The sequence below is a fragment of the Phalangium opilio genome, unplaced genomic scaffold, assembly GCF_054372755.1.
Source record: "Phalangium opilio isolate 3A_F unplaced genomic scaffold, DU_Popi_V2 ptg000082l_1, whole genome shotgun sequence".
In the NCBI taxonomy this organism is placed as follows: domain Eukaryota; kingdom Metazoa; phylum Arthropoda; class Arachnida; order Opiliones; family Phalangiidae; genus Phalangium; species Phalangium opilio.
In genome coordinates this window covers 14,573,631-14,587,192 of record NW_028324189.1, presented here as the reverse complement: position 1 = coordinate 14,587,192, position 13,562 = coordinate 14,573,631, and the positions used below count along the sequence as shown (strand labels likewise).

Genomic DNA, 13,562 nt, shown 5'->3' with positions numbered 1-13,562 from the left:
GACCGCGCTAACCATTGCGCCACGGAAGCCCAAAAATTAAATGGTCGTCAGGTATAGTGGAAAAACCTTGACTTTTTACGTCAAATCTGAGACCTTACAACACCGCTCCCGGATGGGCTCGAACCACCAACCTTTCGGTTAACAGCCGAACGCGCTAACCATTGCGCAACAAAAGCCCAAAAATTAAATGTTCGTCAGGTATTGTAGAAAAACTTTGGATTTTTACGTTACATATGAGACCTCACAACGACGCTCCCGGGTGGGCTCGAACCACCAACCTATTGGTTAACAGCCGAACGCGCTAACCATTGACCCACGGAAGCTCAGAAATTAAATGGTTATCACGTATTGTGGAAAAGTTTTGAATTTTTACGCTACATCTGAGACCCCACAACACCTCTCCCGGGTGGGCTCGAACCACCAACCTTTCAGTTAACAGCTGAACGCGCTAACCATTACGCCACGGAAGAACAAAAATTAAATGTTCGTCAGGTATTGTGGAAAAACTCTGACTTTTTACGTTACATCTGAGACCTCACAACAACGCTCCCGGGTGGTCTCGAACCACCAACCTATTGGTTAACAGCCGAACGCGCTAACCATTGAGCCACGGTAGCTCAGAAATTAAATGGTTATCACGTATTGTGGAAAAGTTTTGAATTTTTACGCTACATCTGAGACCCCACAACACCACTCCCGGGTGGGCTCGAACCACCAACCTTTCGGTTAACAGCTGAACCGCTAACCATTGCGCCACGGAAGCCCAAAAATTAAATGTTCGTCAGTTATTGTGTAAAAACTCTGACATTTTACGTTACATCTGAGACCTCACAACACCGCTCCCGGGAGGGTTCAAACCACCAGTCTTTTGAATAACAGCTGATCGCGCTAACCATTGCGCCACGGAAGCCCAAAAATTAAATGTTCGTCAGTTATTGTGTAAAAACTCTGACATTTTACGTTACATCTGAGACCTCTCAACTTCGCTCCCGGGAGGGTTCAAACCACCAGTCTTTTGAATAACAGCTGACCGCGCTAACCATTGCGCCACGGAAGCCCAAAAATTAAATGGTCGTCAGGTATAGTGGAAAAACCTTGACTTTTTACGTTACATTTGAGATCTCACAACACCGCTCCCGGGTGGGCTCGAACCACCAACCTTTCGATTAACAGCTGAACGCGCTAACCATTGCGCCTTGGAAGCCCAAAAATTAAATGTTCGTCAGGTATTGTGGAAAAACTTTGAATTTTTACGTTACATTTGAGATCTCACAACACCGCTCCCGGGTGGGCTCGAACCACCAACCTTTCGGTTAACAGCCGAACGCGCTAATGATTGCGCCACGGAAGCCTGAAAATGATCTGGTCGTCATGTATTGTGGAAAAACTTTGAATTTTTACATCACATTTGAGATCTCACAACACCGCTCCCGGGTCGGCTCGAACCACCAACCTTTCGGATAACAGCCGAACCCGCTAACCATTGCGCAACGGAAGCCCAAAAATTAAATGTTCGTCAGGTTTTGTGGAAAAACTTTGAATTTTTCCGTTACAATTTGAGATCTCACAACACCGCTCACGGGTGTTCTCGAACACCAACCTTTCGGTTAACAGCCGAACGCGCTAACCATTGAGCCATGGAAGCTCAGAAAATTAAATGTTCGTCAGGTATTGTGGAAAAACTTTGAATTTTTACGTTACATTTGAGATCTCACAACACCGCTCCCGGGTGGGCTCGAACCACCAACCTTTCGGTTAACAGCCGAACGCGCTAATGATTGCGCCACGGAAGCCTGAAAATGATATGGTCGTCATTTATTGTGGAAAAACTTTGGATTTTACGTTACATCTAAGACCTCACAACACCGCTCCCGGATGTTCTCGAACCACCAACCTTTCGGTTAACAGCCGAACGCGCTAACCATTGCGCAACGGAAGCCCAAAATTTAAATGTTCGTCAGGTATTGTGGAAAAACTTTGGATTTTTACGTTACATTTGAGATCTCACAACACCGCTCCCGGGTGGTCTCGAACCACCAACCTATCGGTTAACAGCCGAACGCGCTAACCATTGAGCCATGGAAGCTCAGAAAATAAAAGGTCGTCAGGTATTGTGGAAAAACTTTGGATTTTTACGTTACACTTGAGATCTCACAACACCGCTCCCGGGAGGGCTCAAACCACCAACCTTTCGGTTAACAGCCAAACGCGCTAACTATTGAGCCATGGAAGCTCAGAAAATAAATGGTCGTCAGGTATTGTGGAAAAACTCTGACATTTTACGTTACATCTTAGATCTCACAACACCGCTCCCGGTTGGGCTCGAACCAACAACCTTTCGGTTGACAGCCGAACGCGCTAACCATTGCGCAACGGAAGCCCAAAAATTAAATGTTCGTCAGGTATTGTGGAAAAACTTTGGATTTTTACGTTACATCTTAGATCTCACAACACCGCTCCCGGTTGGGCTCGAACCACCAACCTTTCGGTTAACAGCCAAACGCGCTAACCATTGCGCAACGGAAGCCCAAAAATTAAATGTTCGTCAGGTATTGTGGAAAAACTTTGGATTTTTACGTTACATCTTAGATCTCACAACACCGCTCCCGGTTGGGCTCGAACCACCAACCTTTCGGTTAACAGCCGAACGCGCTAACCATTGCGCAACGGAAGCCCAAAAATTAAATGTTCATCAGGTATTGTGGAAAAACTTTGGATTTTAACGTTACATTGGAGATCTCACAACACCGCTCCCGAGTGGGTTCGAACCATCAACCTTTCTATTAACAGCTGAACGCGCTAACCATTGCAAGACGGAAGCCCAAAAATTAAATGTTCGTCAGGTATTGTGGAAAAACTTTGAATTTTTCCGTTACATTTGAGATCTCACAACACCGCTCACGGGTGGTCTCGAACACCAACCTTTCGGTTAACAGCCGAACGCGCTAACCATTGAGCCATGGAAGCTCAGAAAATAAATGGTCGTCAGGTATTGTGGAAAAACTTTGGATTTTTACGTTACATTTGAGATCTCACAACACCGCTCCCGAGTGGGCTCGAAACACCAACCTTTCTTTTAACAGCTGAACGCGCTAACCATTGCGCAACGGAAGCCCGAAAATGATATGGTCGTCAGGTATTGTGGAAAAACTTTGGATTTTACGTTACATCTAAGACCTCACAACACCGTTCCCGGATGGGCTCGAACCACCAACCTTTCGGTTAACAGCCGAACGCGCTAACCATTGCGCAACGGAAGCCCAAAAATTAAATGTTCGTCAGGTATTGTGGAAAAACTTTGGATTTTTACGTTACATTTGAGATCTCACAACACCGCTCCCGGGTGGGCTCGAACCACCAACCTTTCGGTTAACAGCCGAACGCGCTAACTATTGAGCCATGGAAGCTCAGAAAATAAAAGGTCGTCAGGTATTGTGGAAAAACTTTGGATTTTTACGTTACACTTGAGATCTCACAACACCGCTCCCGGGAGGGCTCAAACCACCAACCTTTCGGTTAACAGCCAAACGCGCTAACTATTGAGCCATGGAAGCTCAGAAAATAAATGGTCGTCAGGTATTGTGGAAAAACTCTGACATTTTACGTTACATCTTAGATCTCACAACACCGCTCCCGGTTGGGCTCGAACCACCAACCTTTCGGTTAACAGCTGAACGCGCTAACCATTGCGCAACGGAAGCCCGAAAATGATATGGTCGTCAGGTATTGTGGAAAAACTTTGGATTTTACGTTAAATCTAAGACCTCACAACACCGTTCCCGGATGGGCTCGAACCACCAACCTTTCGGTTAACAGCCGAACGCGCTAACCATTGCGCAACGGAAGCCCAAAAATTAAATGTTCTTCAGGTATTGTGGAAAAACTTTGGATTTTTACGTTACATTTGAGATCTCACAACACCGCTCCCGGGTGGGCTCGAACCACCAACCTTTCGGTTAACAGCCGAACGCGCTAACTATTGAGCCATGGAAGCTCAGAAAATAAATGGTCGTCAGGTATTGTGGAAAAACTTTGACTTTTTACGTCACATCTGAGACCTCACAACACCGCTCCCGGGTGGGCTCGAACCACCAACCTTTCTACTAACAGCTGAACGCGCTAACCATTGCGCAACGGAAGCCCAAAAATTAAATGTTCGTCAGGTATTGTGGAAAAACTTTGAATTTTTCCGTTACATTTGAGATCTCACAACACCGCTCACGGGTGGTCTCGAACACCAACCTTTCGGTTAACAGCCGAACGCGCTAACCATTGAGCCAAGGAAGCTCAGAAAATAAATTTTCGTCAGGTATTGTGGAAAAACTTTGGATTTTTACGTTACATTTGAGATCTCACAACACCGCTCCCGAGTGGGCTCGAACCACCAACCTTTCTTTTAACAGCTGAACGCGCTAACCATTGCGCAACGGAAGCCCGAAAATGATATGGTCGTCAGGTATTGTGGAAAAACTTTGACTTTTTACGTCACATCTGAGACCTCACAACACCGCTCCCGGGTCGGCTCGAACCACCAACCTTTCTACTAACAGCTGAACGCGCTAACCATTGCGCAACGGAAGCCCAAAAATTAAATGTTCGTCAGGTATTGTGGAAAAACTTTGAATTTTTCCGTTACATTTGAGATCTCACAACACTGCTCACGGGTGGTCTCGAACACCAACCTTTCGGTTAACAGCCGAACGCGCTAACCATTGAGCCATGGAAGCTCAGAAAATAAATGGTCGTCAGGTATTGTGGAAAAACTTTGGATTTTTACGTTACATTTGAGATCTCACAACACCGCTCCCGAGTGGGCTCGAACCACCAACCTTTCTTTTAACAGCTGAACGCGCTAACCATTGCGCAACGGAAGCCCGAAAATGATATGGTCGTCAGGTATTGTAAAAAAACTTTGGATTTTTACGTTGCATTTGAGATCTCACAACACCGCTCCCGAGTGGGCTCGAACCACCAACCTTTCTATTAACAGCTGAACGCGCTAACCATTGCGCAACGGAAGCCCAAAATTAAATGTTCGTCAGGTATTGTGGAAAAACTTTGAATTTTTACGTTACATTTGAGATCTCACAACACCGCTCCCGGGTGGGCTCGAACCACCAACCTTTCGGTTAACAGCCGAAAGCGCTAACCATTGAGCTATGGAAGCTCAGAAAATAAATGGTCGTCAGGTATTGTGGAAAAACTCTGACATTTTACGTTACATCTTAGATCTCACAACACCGCTCCCGGTTGGGCTCGAACCACCAACCTTTCGGTTAACAGCCGAACGCGCTAACCATTGCGCAACGGAAGCCCAAAAATTAAATGTTCGTCAGGTATTGTGGAAAAACATTGGATTTTTACGTTACATTTGAGATCTCACAACACCGCTCCCGAGTGGGCTCGAACCACCAACCTTTCTATTAACAGCTGAACGCGCTAACCATTGCGCAACGGAAGCCCACAAATTAAATGTTCGTCAGGTATTGTGGAAAAACTTTGGATTTTTACGTTACATTTGAGATCTCACAACACCGTTCCCGAGTGGGCTCGAACCACCAACCTTTCTATTAACAGCTGAACGCGCTAACCATTGCGCAACAGAAGCCCAAAAATTAAATGTTCGTCAGGTATTGTGGAAAAACTTTGAATTTTTCCGTTACATTTGAGATCTCAAAACACCGCTCACGGGTGGTCTCGAACACCAACCTTTCGATTAACAGCCGAACGCGCTAACCATTGAGCCATGGAAGCTCAGAAAATAAATGGTCGTCAGGTATTGTGGAAAAACTTTGGATTTTTACGTTACATTTGAGATCTCACAACACCGCTCCCGAGTGGGCTCGAACCACCAACCTTTCTTTTAACAGCTGAACGCGCTAACCATTGCGCAACGGAAGCCCGAAAATGATATGGTCTTCAGGTATTGTGGAAAAACTTTGGATTTTACGTTACATCTAAGACCTCACAACACCGCTCCCGGATGGGCTCGAACCACCAACCTTTCGGTTAACAGCCGAACGCGCTAATCATTGCGCAATGGAAGCCCAAAAATTAAATGTTCGTCAGGTATTGTGGAAAAACTTTGAATTTTTACGTTACACTTGAGATCTCACAACACCGCTCCCGGGAGGGCTCAAACCACCAACCTTTCGGTTAACAGCCAAACGCGCTAACTATTGAGCCATGGAAGCTCAGAAAATAAATGGTCGTCAGGTATTGTGGAAAAACTCTGACATTTTACGTTACATCTTAGATCTCACAACACCGCTCCCGGTTGGGCTCGAACCACCAACCTTTCGGTTAACAGCCGAACGCGCTAACCATTGCGCAACGGAAGCCCAAAAATTAAATGTTCGTCAGGTATTGTGGAAAAACTTTGGATTTTTACGTTACATCTTAGATCTCACAACACCGCTCCCGGTTGGGCTCGAACCACCAACCTTTCGGTTAACAGCCGAACGCGCTAACCATTGCGCAACGGAAGCCCAAAAATTAAATGTTCGTCAGGTATTGTGGAAAAACATTGGATTTTTACGTTACATTTGAGATCTCACAACACCGCTCCCGAGTGGGCTCGAACCACCAACCTTTCTATTAACAGCTGAACGCGCTAACCATTGCGCAACGGAAGCCCAAAAATTAAATGTTCGTCAGGTATTGTGGAAAAACTTTGGATTTTTACGTTACATTTGAGATCTCACAACACCGTTCCCGAGTGGGCTCGAACCACCAACCTTTCTATTAACAGCTGAACGCGCTAACCATTGCGCAACAGAAGCCCAAAAATTAAATGTTCGTCAGGTATTGTGGAAAAACTTTGAATTTTTCCGTTACATTTGAGATCTCAAAACACCGCTCACGGGTGGTCTCGAACACCAACCTTTCGATTAACAGCCGAACGCGCTAACCATTGAGCCATGGAAGCTCAGAAAATAAATGGTCGTCAGGTATTGTGGAAAACTTTGGATTTTTACGTTACATTTGAGATCTCACAACACCGCTCCCGAGTGGGCTCGAACCACCAACCTTTCTTTTAACAGCTGAACGCGCTAACCATTGCGCAACGGAAGCCCGAAAATGATATGGTCTTCAGGTATTGTGGAAAAACTTTGGATTTTACGTTACATCTAAGACCTCACAACACCGCTCCCGGATGGGCTCGAACCACCAACCTTTCGGTTAACAGCCGAACGCGCTAATCATTGCGCAATGGAAGCCCAAAAATTAAATGTTCGTCAGGTATTGTGGAAAAACTTTGAATTTTTACGTTACACTTGAGATCTCACAACACCGCTCCCGAGTGGGCTCGAACCACCAACCTTTCTATTAACAGCTGAACGCGCTAACCATTGCGCAACGGAAGCCCAAAAATTAAATGTTCGTCAGGTATTGTGGAAAAACTTTGGATTTTTACGTTACATTTGAGATCTCACAACACCGTTCCCGAGTGGGCTCGAACCACCAACCTTTCTATTAACAGCTGAACGCGCTAACCATTGCGCAACAGAAGCCCAAAAATTAAATGTTCGTCAGGTATTGTGGAAAAACTTTGAATTTTTCCGTTACATTTGAGATCTCAAAACACCGCTCACGGGTGGTCTCGAACACCAACCTTTCGATTAACAGCCGAACGCGCTAACCATTGAGCCATGGAAGCTCAGAAAATAAATGGTCGTCAGGTATTGTGGAAAAACTTTGGATTTTTACGTTACATTTGAGATCTCACAACACCGCTCCCGAGTGGGCTCGAACCACCAACCTTTCTTTTAACAGCTGAACGCGCTAACCATTGCGCAACGGAAGCCCGAAAATGATATGGTCTTCAGGTATTGTGGAAAAACTTTGGATTTTACGTTACATCTAAGACCTCACAACACCGCTCCCGGATGGGCTCGAACCACCAACCTTTCGGTTAACAGCCGAACGCGCTAATCATTGCGCAATGGAAGCCCAAAAATTAAATGTTCGTCAGGTATTGTGGAAAAACTTTGAATTTTTACGTTACACTTGAGATCTCACAACACCGCTCCCGGGAGGGCTCAAACCACCAACCTTTCGGTTAACAGCCAAACGCGCTAACTATTGAGCCATGGAAGCTCAGAAAATAAATGGTCGTCAGGTATTGTGGAAAAACTCTGACATTTTACGTTACATCTTAGATCTCACAACACCGCTCCCGGTTGGGCTCGAACCACCAACCTTTCGGTTAACAGCCGAACGCGCTAACCATTGCGCAACGGAAGCCCAAAAATTAAATGTTCGTCAGGTATTGTGGAAAAACTTTGGATTTTTACGTTACATCTTAGATCTCACAACACCGCTCCCGGTTGGGCTCGAACCACCAACCTTTCGGTTAACAGCCGAACGCGCTAACCATTGCGCAACGGAAGCCCAAAAATTAAATGTTCGTCAGGTATTGTGGAAAAACATTGGATTTTTACGTTACATTTGAGATCTCACAACACCGCTCCCGAGTGGGCTCGAACCACCAACCTTTCTATTAACAGCTGAACGCGCTAACCATTGCGCAACGGAAGCCCAAAAATTAAATGTTCGTCAGGTATTGTGGAAAAACTTTGGATTTTTACGTTACATTTGAGATCTCACAACACCGTTCCCGAGTGGGCTCGAACCACCAACCTTTCTATTAACAGCTGAACGCGCTAACCATTGCGCAACAGAAGCCCAAAAATTAAATGTTCGTCAGGTATTGTGGAAAAACTTTGAATTTTTCCGATACATTTGAGATCTCAAAACACCGCTCACGGGTGGTCTCGAACACCAACCTTTCGATTAACAGCCGAACGCGCTAACCATTGAGCCATGGAAGCTCAGAAAATAAATGGTCGTCAGGTATTGTGGAAAAACTTTGGATTTTTACGTTACATTTGAGATCTCACAACACCGCTCCCGAGTGGGCTCGAACCACCAACCTTTCTTTTAACAGCTGAACGCGCTAACCATTGCGCAACGGAAGCCCGAAAATGATATGGTCTTCAGGTATTGTGGAAAAACTTTGGATTTTACGTTACATCTAAGACCTCACAACACCGCTCCCGGATGGGCTCGAACCACCAACCTTTCGGTTAACAGCCGAACGCGCTAATCATTGCGCAATGGAAGCCCAAAAATTAAATGTTCGTCAGGTATTGTGGAAAAACTTTGAATTTTTACGTTACACTTGAGATCTCACAACACCGCTCCCGGGAGGGCTCAAACCAACAACCTTTCGGTTAACAGCCAAACGCGCTAACTATTGAGCCATGGAAGCTCAGAAAATAAATGGTCGTCAGGTATTGTGGAAAAACTCTGACATTTTACGTTACATCTTAGATCTCACAACACCGCTCCCGGTTGGGCTCGAACCACCAACCTTTCGGTTAACAGCCGAACGCGCTAACCATTGCGCAACGGAAGCCCAAAAATTAAATGTTCGTCAGGTATTGTGGAAAAACTTTGGATTTTTACGTTACATCTTAGATCTCACAACACCGCTCCCGGTTGGGCTCGAACCACCAACCTTTCGGTTAACAGCCGAACGCGCTAACCATTGCGCAACGGAAGCCCAAAAATTAAATGTTCGTCAGGTATTGTGGAAAAACATTGGATTTTTACGTTACATTTGAGATCTCACAACACCGCTCCCGAGTGGGCTCGAACCACCAACCTTTCTATTAACAGCTGAACGCGCTAACCATTGCGCAACGGAAGCCCAAAAATTAAATGTTCGTCAGGTATTGTGGAAAAACTTTGGATTTTTACGTTACATTTGAGATCTCACAACACCGTTCCCGAGTGGGCTCGAACCACCAACCTTTCTATTAACAGCTGAACGCGCTAACCATTGCGCAACAGAAGCCCAAAAATTAAATGTTCGTCAGGTATTGTGGAAAAACTTTGAATTTTTCCGTTACATTTGAGATCTCAAAACACCGCTCACGGGTGGTCTCGAACACCAACCTTTCGATTAACAGCCGAACGCGCTAACCATTGAGCCATGGAAGCTCAGAAAATAAATGGTAATCAGGTATTGTGGAAAAACTTTGGATTTTTACGTTACATTTGAGATCTCACAACACCGCTCCCGAGTGGGCTCGAACCACCAACCTTTCTTTTAACAGCTGAACGCGCTAACCATTGCGCAACGGAAGCCCGAAAATGATATGGTCTTCAGGTATTGTGGAAAAACTTTGGATTTTACGTTACATCTAAGACCTCACAACACCGCTCCCGGATGGGCTCGAACCACCAACCTTTCGGTTAACAGCCGAACGCGCTAATCATTGCGCAATGGAAGCCCAAAAATTAAATGTTCGTCAGGTATTGTGGAAAAACTTTGAATTTTTACGTTACACTTGAGATCTCACAACACCGCTCCCGGGAGGGCTCAAACCACCAACCTTTCGGTTAACAGCCAAACGCGCTAACTATTGAGCCATGGAAGCTCAGAAAATAAATGGTCGTCAGGTATTGTGGAAAAACTCTGACATTTTACGTTACATCTTAGATCTCACAACACCGCTCCCGGTTGGGCTCGAACCACCAACCTTTCGGTTAACAGCCGAACGCGCTAACCATTGCGCAACGGAAGCCCAAAAATTAAATGTTCGTCAGGTATTGTGGAAAAACATTGGATTTTTACGTTACATTTGAGATCTCACAACACCGCTCCCGAGTGGGCTCGAACCACCAACCTTTCTATTAACAGCTGAACGCGCTAACCATTGCGCAACGGAAGCCCACAAATTAAATGTTCGTCAGGTATTGTGGAAAAACTTTGGATTTTTACGTTACATTTGAGATCTCACAACACCGTTCCCGAGTGGGCTCGAACCACCAACCTTTCTATTAACAGCTGAACGCGCTAACCATTGCGCAACAGAAGCCCAAAAATTAAATGTTCGTCAGGTATTGTGGAAAAACTTTGAATTTTTCCGTTACATTTGAGATCTCAAAACACCGCTCACGGGTGGTCTCGAACACCAACCTTTCGATTAACAGCCGAACGCGCTAACCATTGAGCCATGGAAGCTCAGAAAATAAATGGTCGTCAGGTATTGTGGAAAAACTTTGGATTTTTACGTTACATTTGAGATCTCACAACACCGCTCCCGAGTGGGCTCGAACCACCAACCTTTCTTTTAACAGCTGAACGCGCTAACCATTGCGCAACGGAAGCCCGAAAATGATATGGTCTTCAGGTATTGTGGAAAAACTTTGGATTTTACGTTACATCTAAGACCTCACAACACCGCTCCCGGATGGGCTCGAACCACCAACCTTTCGGTTAATAGCCGAACGCGCTAATCATTGCGCAATGGAAGCCCAAAAATTAAATGTTCGTCAGGTATTGTGGAAAAACTTTGAATTTTTACGTTACACTTGAGATCTCACAACACCGCTCCCGGGAGGGCTCAAACCACCAACCTTTCGGTTAACAGCCAAACGCGCTAACTATTGAGCCATGGAAGCTCAGAAAATAAATGGTCGTCAGGTATTGTGGAAAAACTCTGACATTTTACGTTACATCTTAGATCTCACAACACCGCTCCCGGTTGGGCTCGAACCACCAACCTTTCGGTTAACAGCCGAACGCGCTAACCATTGCGCAACGGAAGCCCAAAAATTAAATGTTCGTCAGGTATTGTGGAAAAACTTTGGATTTTTACGTTACATCTTAGATCTCACAACACCGCTCCCGGTTGGGCTCGAACCACCAACCTTTCGGTTAACAGCCGAACGCGCTAACCATTGCGCAACGGAAGCCCAAAAATTAAATGTTCGTCAGGTATTGTGGAAAAACATTGGATTTTTACGTTACATTTGAGATCTCACAACACCGCTCCCGAGTGGGCTCGAACCACCAACCTTTCTATTAACAGCTGAACGCGCTAACCATTGCGCAACGGAAGCCCAAAAATTAAATGTTCGTCAGGTATTGTGGAAAAACTTTGGATTTTTACGTTACATTTGAGATCTCACAACACCGCTCCCGAGTGGGCTCGAACCACCAACCTTTCTATTAACAGCTGAACGCGCTAACCATTGCGCAACGGAAGCCCACAAATTAAATGTTCGTCAGGTATTGTGGAAAAACTTTGGATTTTTACGTTACATTTGAGATCTCACAACACCGTTCCCGAGTGGGCTCGAACCACCAACCTTTCTATTAACAGCTGAACGCGCTAACCATTGCGCAACAGAAGCCCAAAAATTAAATGTTCGTCAGGTATTGTGGAAAAACTTTGAATTTTTCCGTTACATTTGAGATCTCAAAACACCGCTCACGGGTGGTCTCGAACACCAACCTTTCGATTAACAGCCGAACGCGCTAACCATTGAGCCATGGAAGCTCAGAAAATAAATGGTCGTCAGGTATTGTGGAAAAACTTTGGATTTTTACGTTACATTTGAGATCTCACAACACCGCTCCCGAGTGGGCTCGAACCACCAACCTTTCTTTTAACAGCTGAACGCGCTAACCATTGCGCAACGGAAGCCCGAAAATGATATGGTCTTCAGGTATTGTGGAAAAACTTTGGATTTTACGTTACATCTAAGACCTCACAACACCGCTCCCGGATGGGCTCGAACCACCAACCTTTCGGTTAACAGCCGAACGCGCTAATCATTGCGCAATGGAAGCCCAAAAATTAAATGTTCGTCAGGTATTGTGGAAAAACTTTGAATTTTTACGTTACACTTGAGATCTCACAACACCGCTCCCGGGAGGGCTCAAACCACCAACCTTTCGGTTAACAGCCAAACGCGCTAACTATTGAGCCATGGAAGCTCAGAAAATAAATGGTCGTCAGGTATTGTGGAAAAACTCTGACATTTTACGTTACATCTTAGATCTCACAACACCGCTCCCGGTCGGGCTCGAACCACCAACCTTTCGGTTAACAGCCGAACGCGCTAACCATTGCGCAACGGAAGCCCAAAAATTAAATGTTCGTCAGGTATTGTGGAAAAACATTGGATTTTTACGTTACATTTGAGATCTCACAACACCGCTCCCGAGTGGGCTCGAACCACCAACCTTTCTATTAACAGCTGAACGCGCTAACCATTGCGCAACGGAAGCCCAAAAATTAAATGTTCGTCAGGTATTGTGGAAAAACTTTGGATTTTTACGTTACATTTGAGATCTCACAACACCGTTCCCGAGTGGGCTCGAACCACCAACCTTTCTATTAACAGCTGAACGCGCTAACCATTGCGCAACAGAAGCCCAAAAATTAAATGTTCGTCAGGTATTGTGGAAAAACTTTGAATTTTTCCGTTACATTTGAGATCTCAAAACACCGCTCACGGGTGGTCTCGAACACCAACCTTTCGATTAACAGCCGAACGCGCTAACCATTGAGCCATGGAAGCTCAGAAAATAAATGGTCGTCAGGTATTGTGGAAAAACTTTGGATTTTTACGTTACATTTGAGATCTCACAACACCGCTCCCGAGTGGGCTCGAACCACCAACCTTTCTTTTAACAGCTGAACGCGCTAACCATTGCGCAACGGAAGCCCGAAAATGATATGGTCTTCAGGTATTGTGGA

General features: G+C 45.3%; 2 non-coding genes across 2 annotated transcripts; both read right to left on the bottom strand.

Moving 5' to 3' along the window:
• Positions 1 to 2,307: 2,307 nt before the first annotated feature.
• On the bottom strand, positions 2,308 to 2,380 carry TRNAD-GUC (transfer RNA aspartic acid (anticodon GUC)). The gene has a single exon. It is a non-coding gene; the product is annotated as a tRNA-Asp (tRNA).
• An 8,875-nt stretch (positions 2,381 to 11,255) lies between these two features.
• Positions 11,256 to 11,328, bottom strand: TRNAN-AUU (transfer RNA asparagine (anticodon AUU)). The gene has a single exon. It is a non-coding gene; the product is annotated as a tRNA-Asn (tRNA).
• Positions 11,329 to 13,562: the final 2,234 nt, after the last annotated feature.